This window comes from Sciurus vulgaris (assembly GCF_902686455.1).
Source record: "Sciurus vulgaris genome assembly, chromosome: 11".
Classification (NCBI taxonomy): domain Eukaryota; kingdom Metazoa; phylum Chordata; class Mammalia; order Rodentia; family Sciuridae; genus Sciurus; species Sciurus vulgaris.
In genome coordinates, this window is record NC_136472.1 from 1,733,342 (window position 1) to 1,756,992 (window position 23,651).

Sequence of the window (23,651 nt, forward strand, 5' to 3'; positions counted from 1 at the left end):
GCTCCCTCCTCTGTAAGCCGTACTTCATTCTCCATGGCATTCTTCATTTTCTTTAATCAGCTCTTCATTCTTCTTTCACCATGCTTCTTTCACATTATTGTAATCTTTACTTCTTATTCATACTCCGTTTGTGCTCCACTCTTAATTTTTATAGTCTATTCTCAATACTTCATTCTCCCTTCTCTATAATCTTACTGTATTTTCCATACCCACATTCCATTTCCCGTTCTCCATGCTCTATTTTCTACTCTATACACTCTCCATTCTACTCTATACATACTCCATTCTCTATCCTCCCTTCTACATTCTCTATCCTCCAAACCTTATAGCCCTTACTTAATACTCTGTACTGCATTATCCCTAGTCCATCCCTTCCCCCCATACCCTATACACCTTATACCGTTCTTCATTGTCCACTCCATTCTTTATTCTCCATACTACTTTGTCTACTTACTATATGCCATTGACAACCTCCATACTTCATTATTGTCTCTATTTTTCATTCTCTACACTCCATATACTCTTCTCTATACATTTTTGTTCACACCTCAATTATCCATGCTCCTTGACTCATACCAAATTCTTTATTATTTGTATTCTGTTTTTCTGTTCTTCAATCTCCTTTCACTGTTCTTCATTTACATTATCTATGATCTGTACCTTCACCTGTACTCCATTCTTCAGTTTTCTGTATGTCATATTTCATTTTTCTATTTTGTATTCCATTTTCCATCCTCTATTCTCCACAATTCTGTGACATTCTTCATATTTACACTCAATTTTCTACTCTCCATTCTCCACTCTTCAAACTCTACTTTTTCGTCCATATCCTACACTCCATTCTCTATTCTCTTTATAGATTCTTCATACTCCATTCTCCATAATCCATATTCTACTCTCCATTATCCATACTTCATACCCTGTACCCCAACATATGTTTTCCTTGCTACATCTCCTGCCTCCATTCTGTCTACTCCATATTCTGTACATCATAGTCTGTTCTCTACCCTAAGCTTCATTGTCCATGCTCCGTTCTCTAAATTCCATGCTTTATTTTTCATATTCTATTTTCTCCATATTGAAGATTAAACGCAGGGCCTCACATATGGTAGCAAGTGCTCTGCCACTTAATCAATCCCCAGTGCTTTTTATTTTTATTTTGAGATAAGTTCTCACAAGTTGGCCAGAAAGATTGAACTTGGGGTCTTTCTGCCCCCAAGTAGCTGGGATTTCAGGTGTGTGCCACCATTCCTGGCTTGTTTCCCATATTTTATATCGTGTTCCCTATATTTAATCTCTTTTTCACATTCTCCATTGTCCAACCCAATACTCTATTGCCATGATCTATATCGGATTTTCTGCATTTTCTATTCCACATAGCATTCTCCATTTTCCTATCTTCATACTCCATTCCCCATACTCTGTTCATTACTGTTACTGCTCCACACTCCATTTCTCATTTTCTATGCTTCGTTTTCCATTTTTGTTCTCTATGCTTTATACCTCTTTGTATGTTTTCCTGTACCATCTTTCATAGTCCTTATTTCATAATCCTTATTCACATTCTACACTCCATTTCTTCATTCTCTGTACTTGATACTTTACTATCCTCCACCCTCCATTTTTCTTAGCCCATACTCCATCCTCCTATCTATTCTACATTCACCATGCTCCATTCTACATTTCTACATAGTTATTTTCCATATTCCATGCTTAATTTGTGATTCTCCATTTTCCGTGCCCCATATTTTGTACTTCATTCTTCATCCATTACATTCCATACATCATGCCCCATTCTTCATACTCCATGGTACAATCTCCAAACACTACACTCCAAACTCTGTTCTCCATACCCCATTCACCAAATCTATGCCTCATTCAAACTCCATTCTATTGTTTAAACTCAATTATATACCCTATTATTCAATCTCCATACTCCTTTGCTCATTCTCCATACTCTAAACTCTGCATTCGATTATCTATTCTCCATTCTCTACTTTATACAATCATTTCCATACAACATTCTCCATATTCAATTTAATTCTTCATTCTATAACCCATTCTCCATTATCCAAGCCCCATGTTCCAGAATCCCTTCCTCCATCTACTATACTCCATTCTTCACACTCATTCTCCTTACTCTTTTCACCACGCTCAGTTCTCCAGTCTTTTGACTTGACACTTAGAACTCCATTCCATCTGCAACATTCCTTTCTTCTTTCTTCTTTCTCCACACGTCATGCTCTACATAATATTCTACTCTCTAGTCCATACTTTATTCTCTGCTGTTCATATTCTACACAGCATTCTCCACACACTAATATTCATATCACATTCATCATATTACAATCTCCATACTGAATTCTCTGTAATCTATTCTCTGTTCCATATTCAATACTCCAGTCTCCATCCTCTTTTCTTAAATGCCATTCTTTATTCTCTATATTCCAGCTTTCTTCTCCACTCTCTAACTTAAATCTTCACACCCCAATCTCCTTTATCCATACTCCATTCTCTAGGCATCATTATCCATACTTTATGTATTCTATACTCGTACACTTCCTATCTCCATAGTCAATTATCCGTACTCCCTTCTCCATTCTTTATTATTAGTACTTCATATTCCAATCTGCATATTCTATACTACATTCTCCATTACATTTTTCCCTATTCTACATTCCAGTCTCAAATCTTCATTTTTCATACTCTATTCTCTAACTCCATACTCCATACTCCTCAATTCTCCACTCCCAATACTCCATTTCCTATACACAACCAATCCTCTAACTCCATTCGCAGTACATTTCTACAGTCTGCATACTCCGTACTCCAAACAGCACACTACGCTTCCCATTCTCTGTACTCTACACTCAACACAACGTACTGCATTGTCCATCCCACTCTCCATGCTCTATACTCATACTCCGTCCTCCATGTTATATTCGCCATGATATTTCATTCTCTGTACTCATTTTCACCCCAGTATCCATTCTCCATATCCTCCGTCCGTTCTTTATACTCTTTTGTTAATATTGTACTTTTTAGTCTCCATTTCCTTTTCTCTATAATCTAATATCCAAATTCTCTATGTCATATTACATTTTCCATTCTTCTTACGCCATACTTCATTCTCCACTGAATTCTCCATACCCCACGCTTCACACGCCATAGTCCATTCTCCACTCCATTGTCCATTCTCCATACTCCATACTTCCCAAACCATACTGCATTCTGCCCTCCAGTATTCCACTCTGCACTTCATTCTCTATTTTCTACATTACATTATTCGTTCTTCATTCTCCATGGCCCATTCTCCTTTCTTCATACTTCATAATTCATTCACTGTCTTCTCTTCTCTGTTCTCCATACTTCATACTCTGTTCTTCATTTCCCTGCTCTATCCTCCTCTATATTCCATCTTTCTTCATTCTTTATTCTCAGATCCCATTTTTCTATATCCTATACTCTGTTTTTGGTATTCTATTCTCCATTCCCCTTACTTCATTCAATATGCTCTACTCTCCATTCTCCATACTCCATACTTCACACACCATACTCCATTCTTCCCTTCAAGTCTTCACTCCACACTCCATTCTCTATATTCTATGTTACTTATTATTCATTCTCCACAATTCATTCTCCATACTCCATTCTCCACAGTTTGTTCTACAACCAGATTCTCAATATTCCATATTCTATTATTCATAGTTTATCCTCCATTCCCATGGTTCACACTCCATTCTGAATATTCCAAGTCCTTTCAACAGTCTTCTCTCTCCAGTTCTGTACTCCATACACCAATCTCTTTTTTTAAACAGGCTCTCACTGTGTTACCAAGGCTCATCCCAAACTCATGATCCTTCTGCCTCAGCCTCCTGAGTAGCAGGGATTATAATACTCCAAACTTTATAAGCAACACTCCATTCTCCATACTCTATTCCAATACCATTCTCCATTTTCTATCTCCGTACTCTATTCTCCACGTTCCGTTCTCCTCCCTTCCTCCTACTTCTTTCTCCATTCCTTATTGCCTCTACTCCACACACACTGTTCTCTATGTTCTATACCCCACGATCCATTCTCGACTCACCACACTCTTTTCTCCATATTCTGCACTCCATTCTCCATACTCTGACCTCTTTCTCCACTTTGCATATTCCATGCTGTTTTCTACATGCTTTAATTTCCATTCTCCATACACCACTCTTCATTTTCCACATTCTGTCCTCATTCTCAGTTATTTATATTCCAGGCACCGTTCTTCACATTCTATACTTCATGGTCTATATCGTATTCTCAATTCCTCGTACTCCATAACCCAATCTCCATGGCATATTTCATGTGCCATTTTCCATTTCTATTCTCCAACGTTTATTTTCCATATTCCACACTACTTGTTTCAAACTCCACTCTTTGTGTTCCACACTCCATTCTTCCCATTTCATTCTCCATACTCCATTGTCCATCCTCCACACCCCACGTTTCATGTTCCACACTCATACTCCACAATGTCCACTAATACGTTTCCCTTTTAGATTCTCCCTCCTCTGATTTCCAATCTCTTTGCACCTTCCTTCATCACTAATGACCTGGCTTTCCCAGTTCCCTAGAGCACATCTCTCCAGCACATCCCTTTGCCCACCAACTTGTCTGCTCACTCAATGATATCTTTGTCTTTCCCTCAACATTGGTCATAAAATCTTCATGGTCCTTCAAAGGCCACCCATCTGTTGGAGAGAAGTTTCAGGCTCTGCAACAGTTTCTTATTTAGGATTCTTCAATATGCCAATAGGCTGACATTTCCTTGATCCTAAAACAAGCAAACAAATGGAGAGTCTCTGCTGACTTCTCACTGCCTCTACTTTCTCTCTTCCCATTTTCTCCTTGTGCACCCCAGCAGGCCTGCTATTTACAACCAAAGAAATTTCTTACATCATCGCATCCTTCCCATTGCTCAGGGCAGACACTCTGTTGCCATGTTTGACTCCCCTCTTTCTCTGACACTCCACATCATAACTGTTGGGATGCAGATGTTTTGGAACAGTCCCCCCCACACCTCCACCCAACTGAGAAATAGGAAGAGCTCCTGATGAGACTAGAACCATCATTCACTCACCCTCAGACCTTCACCTTCCCTACCCTTTTAGCTCCAGGATTACACACTGAAGTTCTCAATGATCCTCCTCCTTCTGCCACATTCCCCTGACATCCACTCTCCATGGAGCAAACGGGATGGAGGGTCCTGTAATAACATGGGGTCAACCTCATGAGGACCTACGAGGACCTATGTCCTCTGCTCAGAGCCTAGCACAGTCCCTTGCCTCACTCAGAGTAAAGGCCCATATGATCACTGTGGCTGACAGAGACCCACAGGTGTCTCTGTCCTCTGACACTCCTGGTTGCATCTTTGTTCAATGTCCATGGAGGATTGGTCAAGGGATCCCTGCAGATACCAATTCATGGAGCTCAACCCCTCATATAAAATGTGGTATTTGCCTTCTGTATACTTCAAATCATCCTTCTGTATACTTCAACTCATCTCTAGAGTGCCCGTTACACCCCAAAAATGCAGATGTTCCTTAAGCAGTTGTAGTGCTGTGTTGTTTAGAGGTTAATGACAAAGTCCTCATATGTGCTCAGTGTAGAAGTAGTTTTTTTCCCTGAATACTTGCAATTTGTTGTTGATTGTGTCTCAGATGTGGAACCTACATGCATTAGTCTGTATTGCACTACTATAACCAAATAGGAGGCAGATTAACTTTATGCAGAAAAGAGTCTTATTTACCTCACAGTTTTGGAGGCTGAAAGTTCAAGCAGTACAGCGCCAGCTCTGACAAGGTCCCCGGCACACAGCAGGAGTGAGAGATCACATTGCTTGAAAGGAAACCAGAGAGGCTGGGGTCCTCCAGTTCTCTCAAGGGCATGCCCTCAGTCAGCCCAAGGATCTCCCCATGGACCCTGCTTCTGCAGGTTCCACACCTCTCCTATGGCCAAACTGAGCATCAGGCCTCTGACTTGTGAACCCAAACCACAGTGCCACCTCTGTGGAGAGCCGACTGTGTACATGTGTGGTATACATATGGAGATTCATCATGAAAAACTGGCTCTCATGACTCTGGGGGCTGAGAAATCTCACAGTCTGTGATCTGCAAGTTGGAGACCCGGATGAACGAGTTCAGTCGGAGCCTGAGGCCTTGAGAGCCAGGGTCTGATGGTGGGAATCCACACGTGAGGGCAGGAGGGGAGACGAGGGTCCGGCTCACACTGGCCAGCAGGCCAAGTGGGCAGATCCTCCCTGCCTGTGCTTTCTGCTCCCCTCAGGCCCTCAGTGGAGTGGAGGATGGCCACTCGTGATGGGCAGGGCCACCTACCTTTCCAAGGCCACTGATTCGAATGCTGATGTCACCTAGCAATCTGGGCACCGACCCACCCAGAGGTAGTGCGCAACCTGGGCACACCAGCCTCCAGGCTGACAGGCACTGGCCACCACACCTTGGCCCTGGACTGGTGGGGGAGTCCCCACTGACTCCAGGGTGCGGTGTGGCTTCTCATTTTCTCGGTCTCTGTTTCTTAGAAAGAGCTTTGTGGGGGTGTGATTGGGTCGCTACCTCAGCAGAGGCTTGAAATGCACACTTGGATACGTTCTGGTTCCTGCGTATCCCACGACCACCCTCAGCCTGGATGAGGAGAGGCCCTCGCCTGCCGCTTCCTCGGTGCCCGTGGCCTCGCCCACCCCCAGCCCACGGCGCAACTGCTTCCCTTGGCCACGTCCTACGTGGGTCCACACGGTGGTCTTGCTTTTCCTTTGGCTTGTTTCATTCAGAAAATTATTTTGAGATTCATCCATGTTGGGTTTTATCAAGAATTCAACCTTTTTTAAAGTCCACGGTCAGTCTTCTGTGTATCGCTAGACCACCATCTATTTTTACCCATTTACTGAGTTGTTTTCAGTTTTTGTTACACATAAATGTTCTAAGAATATCTGTGAAAAAGCCTTTGCATGACATAATTTTCTTGTTCTCTTGGGTAGATACCTTGGAGTGCAAGGGCCGGGACACAGGATGGGTGTCGGTTCAAGTAGCTAAAAAACTGCCCAGGTGTTTTCCAGAGCGGTGAACCACCTGCGGCTCACGGTGTCTGAGAATTCCAGTTCCGTCCCCTGCCCACCCACACCAGCCGAGGCTCTCGCCGGAGACCGTCTTGCAGGCTAGTTCCCGAGTGTCTTCCCACGTCCTGATTTGCCAGCGGCATGCCTTCCTTGGTCGAGTGTCCCTCAGAGGCTCGCCGCTGCCGACTGAACTGCTGCCTTCTCCCCATGAGCTGGGAGGCTCTTTATGTCCTTAACAGGTTTGCCGTCTGCTGAGGTTTCCCGTCTGCGGCTCGGGCTCTTGTTCTCTTGACTTCATTGTGTGGAGCAAAAGCTTCTTGCTGTCATTTGGGGATTGAACCCAGGGCCTCACGTTCACATGCACGTCTTTATTTTGAAACTGAGTCTCACTTGGTTGCCGAGGCTGATCCTGAGGAGCGGGGTCCTCCTGCTCTGGAGTCGCCAGTGTTACAGGTCTGACCACCACGGTTCTTAATTTTGATAAAGGCCAAGTTATATTTTGGCCTTTAGGGATTGTAAATTTGGGGCTCTGTCTAAGGAATATTTGCTTAAATCAGGGTCACAATTTTTTTTATGCCTTCTAGAAATTTTGTGGTTTGGGGTTTCCCACTCGGTCTGTGGGCCATTTTGATCGTCTGCATGCGGGTGTGCTGCGGGCTCGGGGATGGGTGCTTTCCGGTCTGCGCACCCCACCGGCAAGCGCCCCATCTCCGTGTGAACTCACTCGCTGGCCGCCTTGGTCATAGCACTGCTTCTGTGTCCTCGGCAAAGACGAGTCACACACCTACACATCCTGGACCCAGGGCCTGTTTCACCGACCTATCTGTCCACCTTTTGCGGAAGCCACACTTCCTGATTCTTGACCTGTGATCCGGCCTTCTGTTTCCTCCTTCTTGGGCGATTTGATTTCTGCAGGACGCAAACCTTTGGTGTGGATCTTGGGACGGGCGCGTTGAATTCCACATAAAGACCTGCAGCTTGGACAGGATTGCGTCCATCAGGAGAAGCCCACGTCCCCACACCTGATACCCAGCACACGGGAAGGAAGGCACGCACGTCTGTCCCGGGCTGCCCAGGTCCTCCTCTTGGTGACGACAGTGCCTGGGCCTTTCGCACCTCTTGTCGGTGATCCCAAAGTTTTTCACAGTTTTAGTGCCAAGATAGATGTCACTTCTAATCTGATCCTTCCATGCTAATATCCATCTGTTTTGTTTGGATTGTTGGGCCGATTGGTTTAAGGGTGTTCAGTCTTCGTCCTTCTCCCTCTTCTGCCTTCCGGGTGGATCCAGGTCTGGGGCTTCGTGTGGCCCTGTGGTCGTGGCTCCAGCTAGAGCTTCTCGTGGTCGTTTTGGGAGTTGCGCCCACTCCTAGACCCTCGAGACTCTGGCGCAGCCCTCCACACCCCCTTGGCTGTCGGCACACCCCTTACCACAACAGCATGACTCCTAAGCGTCTGCCCACGGTCTACGCCTCTCAAGGAGTGTCAAGGAACGAGAGGGAGATGCTAGCGTCGCCCTGTGGTCACCATTTCCAGCCCCCTCGTGCCGGTGGCCTGGACTTCCGCCACCTCCCCCGCGGAGGCTCCCCCACGCTCCTCGGCCTGGTGTGTGCAATGTCTGCAGCTGAGATCTCCTCTGCCAAAGGTCCCTTTCGCAGGTGAGATGTTCCTCGAGAACTTCTTCGTCTGAAGTGGCTGCCTTGCGTCTGCTGGTTGCCCCGCTGGGCGGAAGCCCCGGCGCTCCTCCGTTTGCTCCTCTGTACACGCTGGGCCTTTTCCCTCCGGTTGCTGCTGGATTCCTGCTCCTCCCAGGTCCAGCACCGCGTGGCCTGTGCCCTGAGTCTCTGTGGGGTCTTCACCTCCTATCTCGGGGGCTTACCGAGGCTCTTGGGTCTAGGTTTTCATCAGGTTTGGAAGGTTTTGGGCCGTGATTTCTGCAAACATCTTTCCCTTCTTCCACACCTATCTCTCCCTCAGGAACGTGGTGGCCCCTCCAGGGGAGCCTCGGCTCCAGGGCACACTTGCTGTCCGCCTCTGTGCGCTGCTTCCTGCCTCCTGGCTTGCCAGTGTCCTCTCAAGTTCACCCACCCTCTGTTGTCTTCCCCTCCTCCTCCTCCTCCTCCTCCTCCTCCTCCTCCTCCTCCTCCTCCTCCTTCTTCTTCCAGGGATTGAACCCAGGGTTGCTAAACACTGAGCCACATCCCCAGCCCTCTTTTATATTTTTTGCTTAGAGTCTCGCTAAGTTGCTAAGGCTAGCTTTGAACTTATGGTTCTCTTGCCTCCGCCTCCTGACCATCCTCTGTATTCTTCACCTCAGATACTGTAGTTTTCATCTCTAGAAGTCTCGCATCTTTAAAGAGCTGTTTTCCACGTTGCCCACCTTTGTAAATGTGTGACACAGTTCTGAGCGGTTAGCAATGTCTCCTGTAACTCTGGCTGGGACATCCTTCTCTGTTGGCCTTGCTCAGTCTCCTCAAAGGGCTTGTGTTCCTCTGCTTCTTCGTTGCTTGGTGATCCTTGGTGACCACTTCGCTTGGGCGTCAGACGCTCCATATTCCTGTGAGTCTCTTGAAGGCTGTTCTGGGCCCAGTGGGCACCATCATGGAAGTGGTTTGATCCTTTCAGTTCTTCCTGTAGTACTTGTCCAAGGGCCTCAGGGATACCGAGGGCACACGCACCCCACCTCACAGTGCCCCCCAGAAGGGAAACCCAGGCCTGCGGCAGAGCTGCAGCCCAGGAGGCCCAGACATGGTGCCAGGGCCAGCCCCCGTGAACACGGCCCTGAGAACACAGCACTTGGCAGGAGCAGGCACGGAGGGCATGTGAGCCTTGGCCCTCAGCCCCCCACTCTCAGACGCAGAGAGTGGATGAGTGAGCGGGCCATGGAGAGGCTGGGTGAGAGCGGGGTGGGTCCCTCTGGTGTGGGCCTGTCCCCGCATCTCTGGTGGCTGGCTTCTCCCCTAGCTGGGCGTGCACGAGGGCGCGGCCTGACACCCAGGGCCCTGGACAGATGAGTCCCTGGGCTTTGAAGGACCGCGGTGTGGTGGATACTGCCTCCTCAGAGGCTTCCCCGCCTCTCCCAGAAGCACCTGGATGGGCCCTGCCAGGGAACCAGGGGAGGGAGCACAGGATCTGCAGGGTGGCTGTGCTTGAGCTGCCCAGTCTCCCACACTCCCTGGGCTCTCTGACCCCTGAGAGGGCCTGGGATCCTGTGTGGACCCGTGAGGTCAGACCCCGCAGGACTGGGCCCCAGAGCTTGGGGCAGGGCCAAGCAGAACAACCCCAGGCAGTCTTCCTCATGGACCTTTGTGAGCACCGGAGGACGCCAGTCAGCCCCCTGCAGGTGAGTGCTCCTCAGGAGGGACAATAGACAGGACGGAACCTTCCGGAATGGGCCCGCACCTCCTCCTGGGGCTCGCCAGCCTCAGGTCTGAGGGTCCCGCCCAGGCCTGGAGGGCGGCTCCTGCCCCACGTGCAGGGGCTTCTGGGCTTGGGGCACTATCCAGTGCGGTGACACATTTCCAGGGTCTCGGGAAGGGGCCTCTGTGGGAAAGAAAGGGGACTCTGCCTCGTCCCAGTGCCAGGCCCAGGAATGGCAGTGGGCAGAAGCCAGCTGCGGCCACAGGGTCTGGGCTCAGAGCACGTGTTGTCCTGAACCAGTTCTGGGGTGTGCCTGTGTCCAGTTGTGTGTGTGTGTTTTCTTTGGGAGCCACTGCATGGATTGTGGCCGTCGGCCAGCACTCACAGAGTGACGTGGTGGCTGGGCGTTTGTGCCTGCACCTCACATCTGGCTCCGGTTTACATCTGGGGCTGTCCATCCCCTGTGAGCTTGTACTGACCAAGTAGGCCAGGTGTCCTTCTGAAGGCCCCTGAGGTCCAGCTGGGGGGCTGAGTCCTCTGACCAGAAGTGAGTCCAGACAGAGAAATGGGTCTTGCAGACCTCACATTGGCCCCTGTTGTAAGTTGTGACCATTTGTTCTTGGCTTGTTGTCCCCTGTGACCCACAGTGTTGGCCACCAGGCCCGAATTGTCCCGGGCAAGGCTGTGGGAAGGTGATTTCTGGGGAGAGGCAGAGCAGCAGGACATTTACTCTGGACCCCTGGTTCCCCATAGGGCCAAACTGGTCCCCAACCAGCCAACTGCAGGGCCGGAGGGTAGGAGCTGGGAAGGACCACAGGACTGGGGCCGCATTCCCTGGGGTGCAGGAGGACAGGGTTGATGGGGAGAGCCCATCCCCACTCTCCTGATGTACAACCAAGGGACTCAGCACACCTGGTCACTTGGGGGTGGCCAGAGAGATGTGAGGCAGAAATGTTGTCAGACTTCGGCCCCCACGATGGGCAGGGCCAGGGCAGGGCAGCCACAGCAGGCAGCAGATTGCAGAAGCTCCTTGGACGGAAGGACCCAGCCAGAACTCCTCCTCTCAGGAAACACTGGAAGCTCCTGTTCTGGGATGGATCAGGTGGAGACCGACCAGGTGTGTGGTGGGGCCTTCAGGGAGTGTGGGGTCCAGAAGACACCATCTGCAGCCCCCAGGGACAGGAATGTCCTCTCTCCTGGGCACCTGGTGTGCTCGAGCCCAGCCACACGCCATGAACGCTGTCTTTGTTGGCCCTGCCCTGCCCTCGCCCCCTGGAAAGGCTGCTCTGAGCACCTGCAGTGCGCGGGTGATGTTTGTTGATGGACTGCTGGGTGCGTGTGGCTCCTTGGCCCCGTGTAGCCGCTGGTGGGCACCTCCCTGGAGTGGGGGCCCGACTCTCCCAGCGCAGAGCCTCTCAGAAAGTTGGGCTTCCTTCCTCTGATGTCAGTAGGTCCTGCTGCTCATTGCATTCCCAGCAGCTGCCTCCTCCCCAGGAGCCTCCACCAAGGCCCCTGGTACACCGTGGAACTTGGCTGTGGAGCCCTGGCTGGAGGGTCAAGTTCTGCCTGGACCCTTGCACCCCATGTTTGCAGTCACTGGCCGGAACTTCCTGGGTACTCAGGCATCATCCCGCTGGGGTGGACGTGCCTGATCCTAAACCTACCTCTCCTAGGTGGGATCTGTCATGCACCGAGGCCAGAGCAGGGCCCTTGGTGGGCATCCAGATGGGACAGGGGGTGCAGCAGGGGCTCACGCACCTGAGCTGGGCTCAAGCCACCAGCCCTGCAGGGAACAGCAGGTATGGGACCGACCAGGGCTGCGGGGTTTGGAGCCATGGCCTGCAGAGCAACAAAGCATAGGAGGCGGAAGGCAGGAGGGGCCGCAGGGGCCAGGAAAGGAAGGGCCTTCCCCCCTCACCTTGTGCCAAGACAACCAAGAGGCAGGGCACACCTGCTCCTGCTCTGCCCCCAGCTGCCTGGAATGGGAAAGGAGCAGGGGAGGGCGAGGAGGCCGCTTCCCCACCCCGGCACTGTGGAGGTGGGACGGGCCACTTGGGGGCAAGAGGCTGTTGCCCAAAATGGAGGAATGGGTTCGGCCCAGGAGGGCAGGTGGCCTGGTCCCTGAGACTCAAACCCTGGCTGCGTGCTGGCCTGACTGAAGGAGCTGGGTTGCCCTCCTGCCCTCCCGGGAGGAAAGCCTCATGCCTTCAGGGAGAAATTGAATTCGTGCTGATTTTACACCAGGAAGATCTGACAGTCCCCAACCACAGGGGCAGTGCAGGGTGACCTGCCCGAGGCTCCAGCCTGGCTCAGGTCTGGCTCCGAGGGACTGCTCTCTTGCTGGTGGTGGTCAGGGCTCTGGGCCCTCCCTAGGTGGAACTGCATGTCCCCACCGTCCATGGCAGGGCTCCAGGGGCCAACGGGGCCACACAGAGTGCAGGCGGCTCACCAGGCGCGACTCGACTCCCACATGCGAGGCTGCTCCAGACTCCTCTGAGCTTGCTGTGCCTGAGCGTGCGCTTCTCAGACCCAGGAAGGCTCCTGCATATGGGGACTCCCCCTGGGTTCAAGGGGGACTCTCGAGGGAGCAAACGCAGGGACCTGAGCAAGAGAATTTCTAACCTGTCACCTGATCGTCACCCCTCGGCCTCTCCACTCCACCCCTGTGTTATTTCAAAGCAAAGCTTTACTCCATTTTGTTGTGTTCTTTGTTCCTTTGTTTTTTAGTATCAGAAATTGAACCCAGGGGTGATTAACCACTGAGCCGCATCCCCAGCCCTTTTTATTTTTTATTTTGAGACCAGGGTCTCACTAAATTGCTTAGGGCCTTGCTTTTGCTGACACTGGCTTTGAACTTGTGGTCCTCCTGCCTCAGCCTCCTGAGTCACTGGGATTACGGGTGTGTGCCACTGCACACACACACACACACACACACACACACAAACCAACTTTGTTTTTGTTGTCTTTTTTAATGCTATGTTTATTATGACCTAAAGAAAGGTTTAATTAAAATTAAGAAATATGAAATTAAACTTGGTTGAGGTAGTGAAATGATTTTATATCCTATGTAGGAGCAGGACTGAAGTCCATTGGCATGGAATGATTTCCACACATATATCAGCCTTCAGGGAAAGTCACTCCCAGCAGCAATAACAGAACAGATTTAGGTAGGCTTTACGTATTAATTTAAAATATGGACTCTCCATAGTGTCCCCTCCCAAAATCTTTCCTTCCTCCCTCCCTCCCTCCCTCCCTCCCTCTTCCCTCCTCCTCCCTCCCTTCCTTCCTCCCTCCCTCCCTCCCTCCCTCTGTCCTCCTTCCTCCCTCCCTCCCTCCCTCTTCCCTCCTCCTCCCTCCCTCCCTCCCTCCCTCCCTCTTCTCTCCTTCTCCCTCCCTTCCTTCCTTCCTCCCTCCCTCCCTCCTCCCTCCCTCCCTCTTCCCTCCTCCTCCCTCCCTTCCTCCCTCCCTCCCTCCCTCCCTTCCCTCTTCCCTTCCTTCCTTCCTCCCTCCCTCCCTTCCCTCTTCCCTCCTTCTCCCTCCCTCCCTCCCTCTTCCCTCCTCCTCCCTCCCTTCCTTCCTTCTTCCCTCCCTCCCTCCTTCTGTCCCCCTCCCTCCCTCCCTCCCTCCCTCCCTCTTCCCTCCTTCTCCCTCCCTCCCTCCCTCCCTCTTCCCTCCTCCTCCCTCCCTCTTCCCTCCTCCTCCCTCCCTTCCTTCCTCCTTCCTCCCTCCCTCCCCCCTCCTTCTCCCTCCCTCCCTCCCTCCCTCCCTCCCTCCCTCTTCCCTCCTCCTCCCTCCCTTCCTTCCTGCCTCCCTCCCTTCCTTCCTCCCTCCCTTCTTCCTTCCTTCTCCCTCCCTCCCTCACTTCCTCCCTCCCTCCTCTGTCCTCCCTCCTTCTCCCTCCCTCCTCCCTCCCTTCCTCCCTCCCTTCCCTCCTCCCTCCCTCCCTCTTCCCTCCTCCTCCCTCCCTCCCTTCCTGCCTCCCTCCCTTCCTTCCTCCTCTCCCTCTCCTTTCATTCTTTATTTTCTGTACACAATGGAGTGCGTTTTCCATTTCTCTGGTTGCACATGATGCAGAGCCGCCATTCTATCGAACGAACGTTTTGGGAATCCCTTGGGGATGCGATTCATTTCTCACTGGTGCACTGTAACCACACAAGCAGTGGGACTCACTGTGTGTCCCTGCAGATGCCCCCGGTCAGCTTCCTCACCCGGTCGGCCCCTTGCCCCCTCTCCCCTCCCCTCGACTGCCCCTCCTATTTCCACGGGCCCCTTTCCCTCCACTTCCACATGAGGGAGACGCGCTGGAGCCCGACTCTGAGGCTAGCAGCTCGGTGTGTCCCCGGCCGGCCGCACCTGGCTTCCTTCTTTGTGGCCACCTGAAGCTCTGGTGTGTCTCTAACCACCTTACTTCCTGCATCCTTGGACAGGAAGGTTTCTTCACCCTGACAGACTGAGAACACTGTGGGACAGGTCACGACGCCCGGTCCACCCCGGCCCACCCTGGCCCACCCGGCCCACCTTAGCCCACCCCGGCCCACCCCGGCTCACCCCGGCCCACCCTGGTCCACCCCGGCCCACCCCGGCTCACCCCGGCCCACCCTGGTCCACCCCGGCCCACCCCGCCCACCTTAGCCCACCCCGGCCCACCCGGCTCACACACCTTCTCTTCTCTTCCTCTAAGCAGAACGCAGCGGGGCAGCCAGGACAGTGGCTGGAGGGACCATCGATGTCACAAGTACAGCTGGGACACCAGGGTCCTGGGGTGGGCTCCTCATGACAGCCTCAGAGGTGGGTGACCTTACTCTCTCCATGAGGAGCGAATCACCTCCCTGGCCTTCCGGCTATTGGTGCAGCCCAGTGCACGTGGCCTCGGGTGTGGGCGTCATGGGCAGCCGCTGCAGATGCAGGTGTCCGGCTGCCCCTTCTGCCCACTAGCCTGCTTTCCAGTGCCTGGCACTCTCCTGTCCTTCAGGAGGCTGGTGGTCAGTCTGCTTTACATGGCTGGCCTCAGGCTAGCCCAGCAAGGGACAAGGCCTCATGTGCACATGGCCTCTGCCACTTTGTGTCCAGCCTGTCGCTCCAGGGGCCTCACCCCACTACAGCACACAGTGGGCTCTGTGCCCAGGGGCGTGACGAATGGGACAGCACGGGCGAGACGAGCCCAGGAGAGGGTGGCAAGCGCTGTGCGTCTGCGGCCATCCGCAGTTGGCCTTTTTCCCCTGTGGTGCTGAGGATGGAACCCAGGGCCTCATGCATGCCAGGCAAGTGCTGTACCCCTGAGCCGCATCCCCGGCTCTGATTTTTATTTTTCATTTTGAGCCTGGGCCTTGCTAACTTCCTGAAGCTGGCCTTGAACTTGTGATCCTCCTTCCTCAGCCTCCCGAGTTGCTGAGGTTGCAGGCGTGTACCACTGTGCATGGCAAACTTCTCTTCTTTACAACTGAAAGGGCTAGACTCTGAATGACAGTTGAAAGCAGTGTGGGAAACACTTAGCCAGCAACGGGCGCCCAGTGTCCTCTCCACAGGCCCGCGTGCCTCTCAGCACTGGCCCGAGTGGTGAGCGTTCACACCTGGAGCTGCTGCCATGACCGTGACGTCACGGGACGCTGTGGGTTTTGCACACGCCATCCACCGCTGTCCACGATGTCGTCCTGTGGCTTATGAATGCCCTGGTGAGTTGCACCTTGGGGGCCTGCTCTGTGCTGGAGCTGCTCCTGGGCTGGCAGAAGTGAGGGGCGCCCCGCCCCAAGCCTGCCTTGCTGGGCAGGCTGGGGACCCCGGCTCCCTACGCAGGGGCAGGCAGCACAGGTCCCTGGGGTGACCAGGAGGATGACTGGAGCCCCCAGCCAGCATGAAATGGGTGGTGTCCACGCCTCTGTCCCTCTCTTGTCTCTAGCTGGGGTCAGACACGGGTCTGCAGGGCCCTGCGTCTCTTAAGTTCCCCCCAGCATCGGTCTAGACCCAGCTGCTGATCAGGGTTGGGTGCCCTGAGACCAGGAATCCAGGGGGCAGGAGAGATGCCATCTGGGTGTGGGGCCGAGCACATTCTGCGGCTGTCTGGCGTGGTGACTGGGGTACAGATCAGGCCTCTGCCTTGGAGCCTGGGGTGCGCTTGCCTGCATCATGGGCAGCTCCCAGGGAGGGCCAGGAACAGGGGCAGCTGTTACTGTGGGGTCAGAGGTCCTGGGTGTGGCCATCAGGGTCATCAGTGACCTTCTGGGGGAAGCAGGGGTGAGGAGGGCGCAGGGCTGCAGGGTGGGGAGTCAGAGTCCGGCCTGGAGAGAGGAGGAAGCCCTGCAGGTGGAGGCGGCGAGGGCCGCCCAGCCGGTGGAGTGCCTGGGGCCCTGGACCAGCATGGAGACAGCAGTGGGGGCAGGTTTCGTGTCAAGTATATTTTGCCACAATAAAAAAAATGTTACGTTCATTTTCCTCTTGATCTACTTTTAGACTGCCATGTAGCGACTGGCCCTGACCGGAATGCTCCCTTTGTGCAGGTGGAAAAGCCTATCATGGTTTAAGCAAAGGGAAAGTTGTTCATTCTGTCCAGCTCTTGGGAGATCCTTAATGTCTTTGAAACGCTCTTGTTCATTGTGTTTGAAAGTGGAGGTCAGGCACCAGGACTGCCTGGTCCACGGGCCTTGCCAGGTTCCCCTTGGCAATGCAGACCCTGTCCTGCCTATCTCCCCGGGTGAGTCCCAGGCAGGTGGCCATGGTCTGCTAGCGCCCTTGGCCCATTATGCGTGGTCTGCGGCTGCTTCTGAAGGCAGGGTGAGCAGTCACCTCGACCCTCTGCAGGGAAGATCTGCGCCTGGATCTCCACAGCCCAGACACCACAGAGCCCGATGTCCGCCGGAGCTCTAAATTCCTTTCCTCTGCTTTACAACTAAAACTCACGGTAATGAAGCCAAATAAAATCAATTTTAAAAATCAGGACATTTGCTCTGAAGAGAAATGGGCCGGGTGGCTAAATCAAGGTGGTGTTGCCAGGGGGAGATGGAGTGGCCTGGGAGTGGGGCAGGTCCCAGAAGCTTCAGACCCCCGGGGGCCACGGAGATAACTGGGCACCTGAGAAGAGGCCAGGGGAGGGACTGACGGCAGGGTCAGTGTGCGAGTCACCCATCCACCAGGGAGGGACTGCCCAGGGACCAGGGGGAGGACAGGGAGCCCAGGGAGCAGCAGGGGCCTGTGGTAGGTGCTGAGAAGCCAGGAGCCAAGACAGGGCCACCTGGAGGTCTCCACCTGGTCGCCAACTGGGTGGCAAAGGCCAGCTGCTGGGGGCTCAGAGAGGCCGGAGAGGAGCCCCTCCCCCAGGAGCTCTGCTCTGGAGGGAGCCAGGTGGGGGCAGGGCAAGCAGAGAGGCCCCAGAGACATGACCACCCTCAGAGGAAGGGGTCTCTGCAGCCGGGACAGAGGGCAGGGCTGAGATGGCGAGATGGTGCTAGATTGACTGGGTGGGAGACACAAATGGCAGAGAAGAGACTGCCATGTGACCTTGGAGGCTGCGGCTGGAGTGACCTGGCCAGTCCCTGACAGCTGGAGTCCCCAGGAGTCCTTCCTGGGAGGGAGCTCAGCCCCGGGTTTGCCTTGATTTGGTCCCAACATGCTGGTGTGGACCTCTGACCTCTGCAACGGGAAGGAGGAAGCTCGCGTGTTTTAAGGGTCCTGTGTGTGGTACCCATGGTGGCCAGAGGACAGTGATGCAGGCAGTAACCAGGGAGAGTCCGCTGCCACTGTCTCTGCGGAAGGCAGGCTTGAGGTCAGCAGCTGGCCCAGGTTTCCATTCACATTGTTGGAGGGCAGCTGCCGTGGGGGCCAGCAGAGTGGACCCACCAGGGCTGTGTAGCTGGCTGGACTCCCCACTTCCCGACACAGACACTACTACCGTTTCCCAGTCAACAGGTCAGGTTGTGGACTGGTCCAAGCAGGTGTTTTGACTCCATGGTCTCTAGGGATGAGGAGCCAGAGCCCTGGGCCTTAAGCCTTGGGGACTGGGCCCTGGAATCCAGGAAGCAGCCCACCCAGCCCCCTGCAGCCCAGGGGCCCAGCATGCTGCTCCCTCCCCATGCTTTGCCCCAACCCCAGTTCCCACAGACGCTGCTGCTCTGGACCACTTGGAAGCAGAACCCAGGTGTCTCAGAAAGTCAGTATGAGGCCCCGAGGCCCCCGGCAGGCAAGGACCCTTCTGCTAGGGGGATGAGGCAAGGTGCTGCCCAGTGATGGACAGGGAGCAGCCACATTCAGGGCCACCTCAAGAGGACCACGGACCAAGCAGCCCCTCCAGAATTGCCCAGGCAGGGGACACTGTCCCAGACCCCAGAACCAGACTAGACCCCATCCCCAAGCAGAGGTCCCAAGGGTCAAGGGGAGGCCGAGCCTCCCACCCCCGTTACATGACCCCACGTCAGGACAGGAAGGAGCCGATCCCAGTGCACTTGCCCCGGACTGAGAAACCAAGGCGCACACTCAACCTCTCCTGGGGACCTTCCCTGCTCCCACGGACTGGGCTCAGGACTGCAGGCCAGGCCTCCCATGGGCAATCTGCAGGCCAGCACTCTGGAGGGGTAGTAGGGCAGGGAGGAGCCAAGGCCCACTTGGGTCCCCCAGTCCTCTGAGGGGTGTCACATCACCCCGAGGGAAGCCAGGCCCACCTCGACCTTCCTCTTCTCCAGCACCTGCCTCCACCCAGGCCTTCCCCTCCCACAGAGGACCCCTAACCCAGGCCCCTGGTTCTGTGCTCAGGCCCTGCCCCACACCACCCGGGACCTGGGTGGAGCCCCTAGGACCACAATCCACAGGTACCTCCCAGGCTAACACTGACCCTTTCAGAGCCTTCTCTGGCCAGCCCCAGCCAGACTAGGAGGCCACCCAGACCCGCCTTCACTGGGCATCCACAGCTGACCCCTGGTACCTACCCACAAACACCCACCCCCTTTGCCTCAGCTTCTGACCCAGTGCCCTGGAGCCCTGCCAGGCTACCCCTTACCTGGCAACGGGAACCCACAGGTCTGGTGTCATGGACTCCTGCCACCGAGGGCTGGCACCTTGGCGCCAGGCCTGCCAGCAGCTCCCATGTCTTGGATGCTGCTTCTGGTGGGGAGCTCAGCGGACACCAGCCCTTTGGAAGGTGCTGGTCCTTAGGAGTCCTTGCTCCGCCCCTCACAGGGCATCTCCGCCCACGGCTTCGGTTCCTGGGGAAGCAGCAGCATGGATTTTGAAATCCTTTTGAAAATGTTTTTCCTTTGTTTTGTTTTATTTAGAAATTTCCCAAATTTTTACCATGTTAAAGAGACAACCACAAGAATGTGTAGCCTGGATGGACGACTGGCATAAACAACCCCTCCCCCACCGCCCAGCCTCCCCCAAACCACGGCCCCCCACTCAGCAGCAAAAAATGCCAAACTCAAATAGGAAAACAGGCAGCCACATGGACAGTGCTTGGCGAGGGGCGTAGAGACCACGCCATGACCGAGGCACACGCGTGTGCACACACATGCAACAGCCCGCACACGCGTGTACATGCATGTGATTGCACACACGCACGGCTGCCGTGCATACGTGTGCATATGCGTGTGTGTGCACATGCCTCACTCATGCCTGTGGACACGCCAGGCTGCAGCAGATGACCCTCCTCCTCAGGTGGAGGTGCTGGGTGGGGACAGGCTGCCGGGTCCAGCCCCTGACACGTCCCTCCAGTCATCGTGCGTTTTCTTGCCCTGCTTCCTCTTCACCTGCACCACACCTCCCTGAGTCCTTTGGAGAACACAGCGGGACAGCGGTGGCAGGATCTGCAGGCCAGCCCACACGGTCTCAAAGACGGGGGCCCAGCTCCATATCCCTAAGAGGTCCTGGGACCCGGGGGTGACTCCAAGGCAAGGTGGGCACCCCTGAGCCATAGCAGTACTACCAGACTGAGCTTCGACCTTCAGAATGTGTAGGACCCCTTCCCAGAGGCCACTGAGTCTGGAGGAGCCCTGCGATTGTCGGTGGAGATGCGGGGATGACCCCAGGGACGGGCCGCAAGGCCTGCCTTTAGAGCCACCTGGGCTGTGCCTCAAGTCTGCTCCTCCAGGGGGCAGTCCCCTCCCCAGAACTGCTTCCCCTACCAGAAGACGCCTGGCCACAGAACTCCCCCAGAAGTCAGAGGGCAGAGGGCAATTTCCCCACTGGTTCGCTGCCTTGGGGTCCTCCCTAGAGAGATGGAACTCCTCAGTCTGGGACACACAGTTTCAAGAAACGGTTGGGATTGGAACCCAGAATTTCCTGCCCTGTTCACCCAGCCCTGGCAGCTCTGTACCCAGGAACACCGCCCACAGCAAGCCCTGCCAGCCACGGGGCCCCACCCACCCCAGGGAAACCCCTCTGATGGATTCTTTCCGCACACTGGGGAGACTCTAGGGAGCCAGAAGGGTCTCCAAGTCCCAGGAATCTCACGTCCAGGAGGATGGTCTCCTGCGCTCTGCAAAAGACAAGCTGGGCTTGCGGAATTTTGCTGGCACAGAGACAGGAAGGAGAGGATCTTGGCCTTCCAAAATGTTTACTACATCAGGAAATTAATTCACTACGCACGGGCTTCAGTGACGATAATAAAAACACTCATGCTGGCTCAGGACGAATGGAGTCTGACCAGCCCAGAGCTCCCCACTTTCAGGAGAGGCTAGGAGGACTCAGGCAGGCTGGGGTCACGGACCCCCCTCTCCCTGACCCAATCCTGGGGCCACCCACACTGCTGGGCAGGGAGGGCTGCACTCTTGCCTTCACTGGTGCCCGACCCAGGGGCCCCACCTTGATGCCTCGGAAATGCGCACAGGGGGCTGGAGACGATGCCTGCAGGGCGGGGGCTGATCTGGCTGCTCCCTGGCTGCCGCGGCTCTCACTGCACTGGCCAGACTGCCCAGCCCAGAGCCGCAGGAGGTCAGGGCACTTGTGCAGGCACTGGGCAGCTCTAGACCAGGCTGGGACGTAGACGCTGATGGGGGAAGGGAAGGGAGCCAAGTAGGGAGGCAAATGCCAAGGAGGGGCACCCCACGGGCGCCCGCCTCCTTTGCTGGCAGAAGCTGCTGCCGGAGCCCTGGAACACAGCTTCCCACCCTGGCTGGTGGCCTCCGGCAGGGAAGGCCCAGGCTGTTACCTCATCACGGGCAGAGCCCCATGAGAAGCAGACTCAGGGGAGGCCCCGGGCTCTCCTGACCTGCGCCAGCCTAAGACAGTGGCCCCTTGGTGCCGCCTTCCCACGGTCCCCTCACTTGCAGCCTGCAGCTCTTTGACACCCACTCTCACCCAGTCCTCTGTGGCCCTGTGCCCGGGGGACTCACACTCCGCATGTCACAGCAGCCCTGCACAGGGCACGTGTGCAGAGGGGCCATGGGCTGGCCACTCTAGCAGCGAGAGACCCACACGTCCTGCTAGCTCCCACTCTGGTCAGCAGACCACCCCCACAGCTCAGCAAGACCACGCCTGCAGGACCTTCCTGGGTGACCTGCAATCACCCACCCAGGCACCTGGGCTGCCCCTCAGTCTCCCCCAAGGCCCAGGGCCCTGTCTCAGGTGCCCAGTGTCTGCTCAGTCCCCTGCTTGGCAAATACTGCTGAGTCTCAAGGACTGGTCCACAGACTCTGCTCCCTGAGCTGTGAGTCCCTGGCGCACACAGACCCCGTGGATGCCTGCGAGGCCTGACGGACACACACTCCTGGGCCTGAGGCCATCCGCATCCTGAGCACTGCATTCTGGGGGTTTGGAACGCTACATGGCCCACAAGTTTCTGAAGCGCAGGGGTGGTGGGGCGGAGCCTGGGTGCAGAGTGTGAGGGAGGGGTCCCAGCTGTTCTCACACCAGGGCAGCCACAATAAAGACTGCAGGCTCTGGGTGACGAGGGAGGACCCCCAGGTGGCCTTGATCCTGCGCTGCTGTAGAAGGAAGAGCCGAGCACAGGAAGCCTCAAGGCCAGGTGGAGGCCGGGTCTGACCCAGCCTAGGACTCGGGACATCCTTCCTCTGACCCAGGCCAGGAGGCAGACGGCCCGAGCCCCCTGCCCCTGGGCACTCACCCTCACAGAAGTGGGGGTGCTGGGCAGGGGCATACAGAACCCAGCCCCTGCACTCTGTATTCCCAGGGGAGTCCTTGGAGCGGCCCTAGGTTGCTCTCTCATCCCTCCTGCCACTAAGTCAGCTTGCTTCCAGTCCAGACAGATCCATTCCTCCTCCATTCATTCATCCATGCATTTATTGGGCACCTACTGCATGCCAGTTCCGTATGCCCAACCAAGGATGACTGAGTCTCCAGGTGGAGTGAGGGCGTTACGGGCAATGCTGTGCCCCACCATCACCACAAGGACCCCGTGCCAGTTTTCTCCAAGCCAAACTGAAGCCCCCTCTGTGGGGAAGTTTTTTTAGGAGCCAAGGTGGCCCCTTAGTCCCAGGCTGCTCAGAATGACTGCCCAGAATACCAGGGAATATGCTAGGGCAGGTGCCAGGACAGCTGCCTTGTTATGCTGTTATCGCCATCTGTGGGGGGGAAGGGGTCACTTTCTGGGGCCAGACAGGAAGCCTGTCTAGTACAGGAGGAGTGCCCCAGGCCCATTTCTGAGGCTGCCGAGTGCAGGGAACTGGGACCCTCTGCCCCTTCCTGGTCCTCCTGGGCCATTCTGGTCTACCCACACATTCCATCCACCCTGGACAGTCCTTCCTGAAGCTCAAGTCCTCAAAGACAAGTGCCCAGTGCAGCCAGCCACCCAGCCCCATGTGCTTGGCTGAGTTCCTGAGGTTCAGGTTTTGGGGATTAGCTAGCTACAGGCCAGGGGTCAGAAGTTTATTTCACAGGACTCTTTCACTTCTGGATGCCCAGTGGCCACCGAGTGGGAGACTGGGAGGCAAGTGTTGGGGACCAGTAACAAGGGAGCTCTAGAGTACCATCCCCCTGGGTTAGGCCCCTAGTTGCCATGGAGGTCGGAGGCTGGAAGGAGGGAAAAGCGAGAGGAAGTTATTCCCTGAAGACTCAAGGGGGCCGGGGCAGGAGGTTTAGGATGACCTGAGAGGCTGAGGAGCTGGAGTCCAAGAGCGGGGCTCAGGCCAGATCCAGTAATGCAGGCTGCCCACCCTGCCAAGCTCAGGGCCACTAGTGGCCTCAGGGAGCAAGCTCCAATGCTGTCCAACACTTTGCACCACAGAAGCCCTCCTTGGGCCCAGATGT

General features: G+C 54.8%; 2 long non-coding RNA genes across 2 annotated transcripts in view; both read left to right on the forward strand.

Annotated features, from left to right (window-relative positions):
- LOC306640405 overlaps positions 1-6,992 on the forward strand; it is a 39,222-nt gene extending 32,230 nt beyond the window's left edge. Inside the window, exon 3 of the long non-coding RNA XR_013757806.1 lies at positions 5,971-6,992. This is a non-coding gene — a long non-coding RNA (uncharacterized lncRNA). The remainder of the gene's footprint in view (positions 1-5,970) is intronic.
- A 4,766-nt stretch (positions 6,993-11,758) lies between these two features.
- Positions 11,759-15,520, forward strand: LOC306640404. The gene is made up of 3 exons (XR_013757805.1): positions 11,759-12,265; positions 13,538-13,633; positions 15,151-15,520. It is a non-coding gene; the product is annotated as an uncharacterized lncRNA (long non-coding RNA).
- The last annotated feature ends 8,131 nt before the right edge of the window (positions 15,521-23,651 follow it).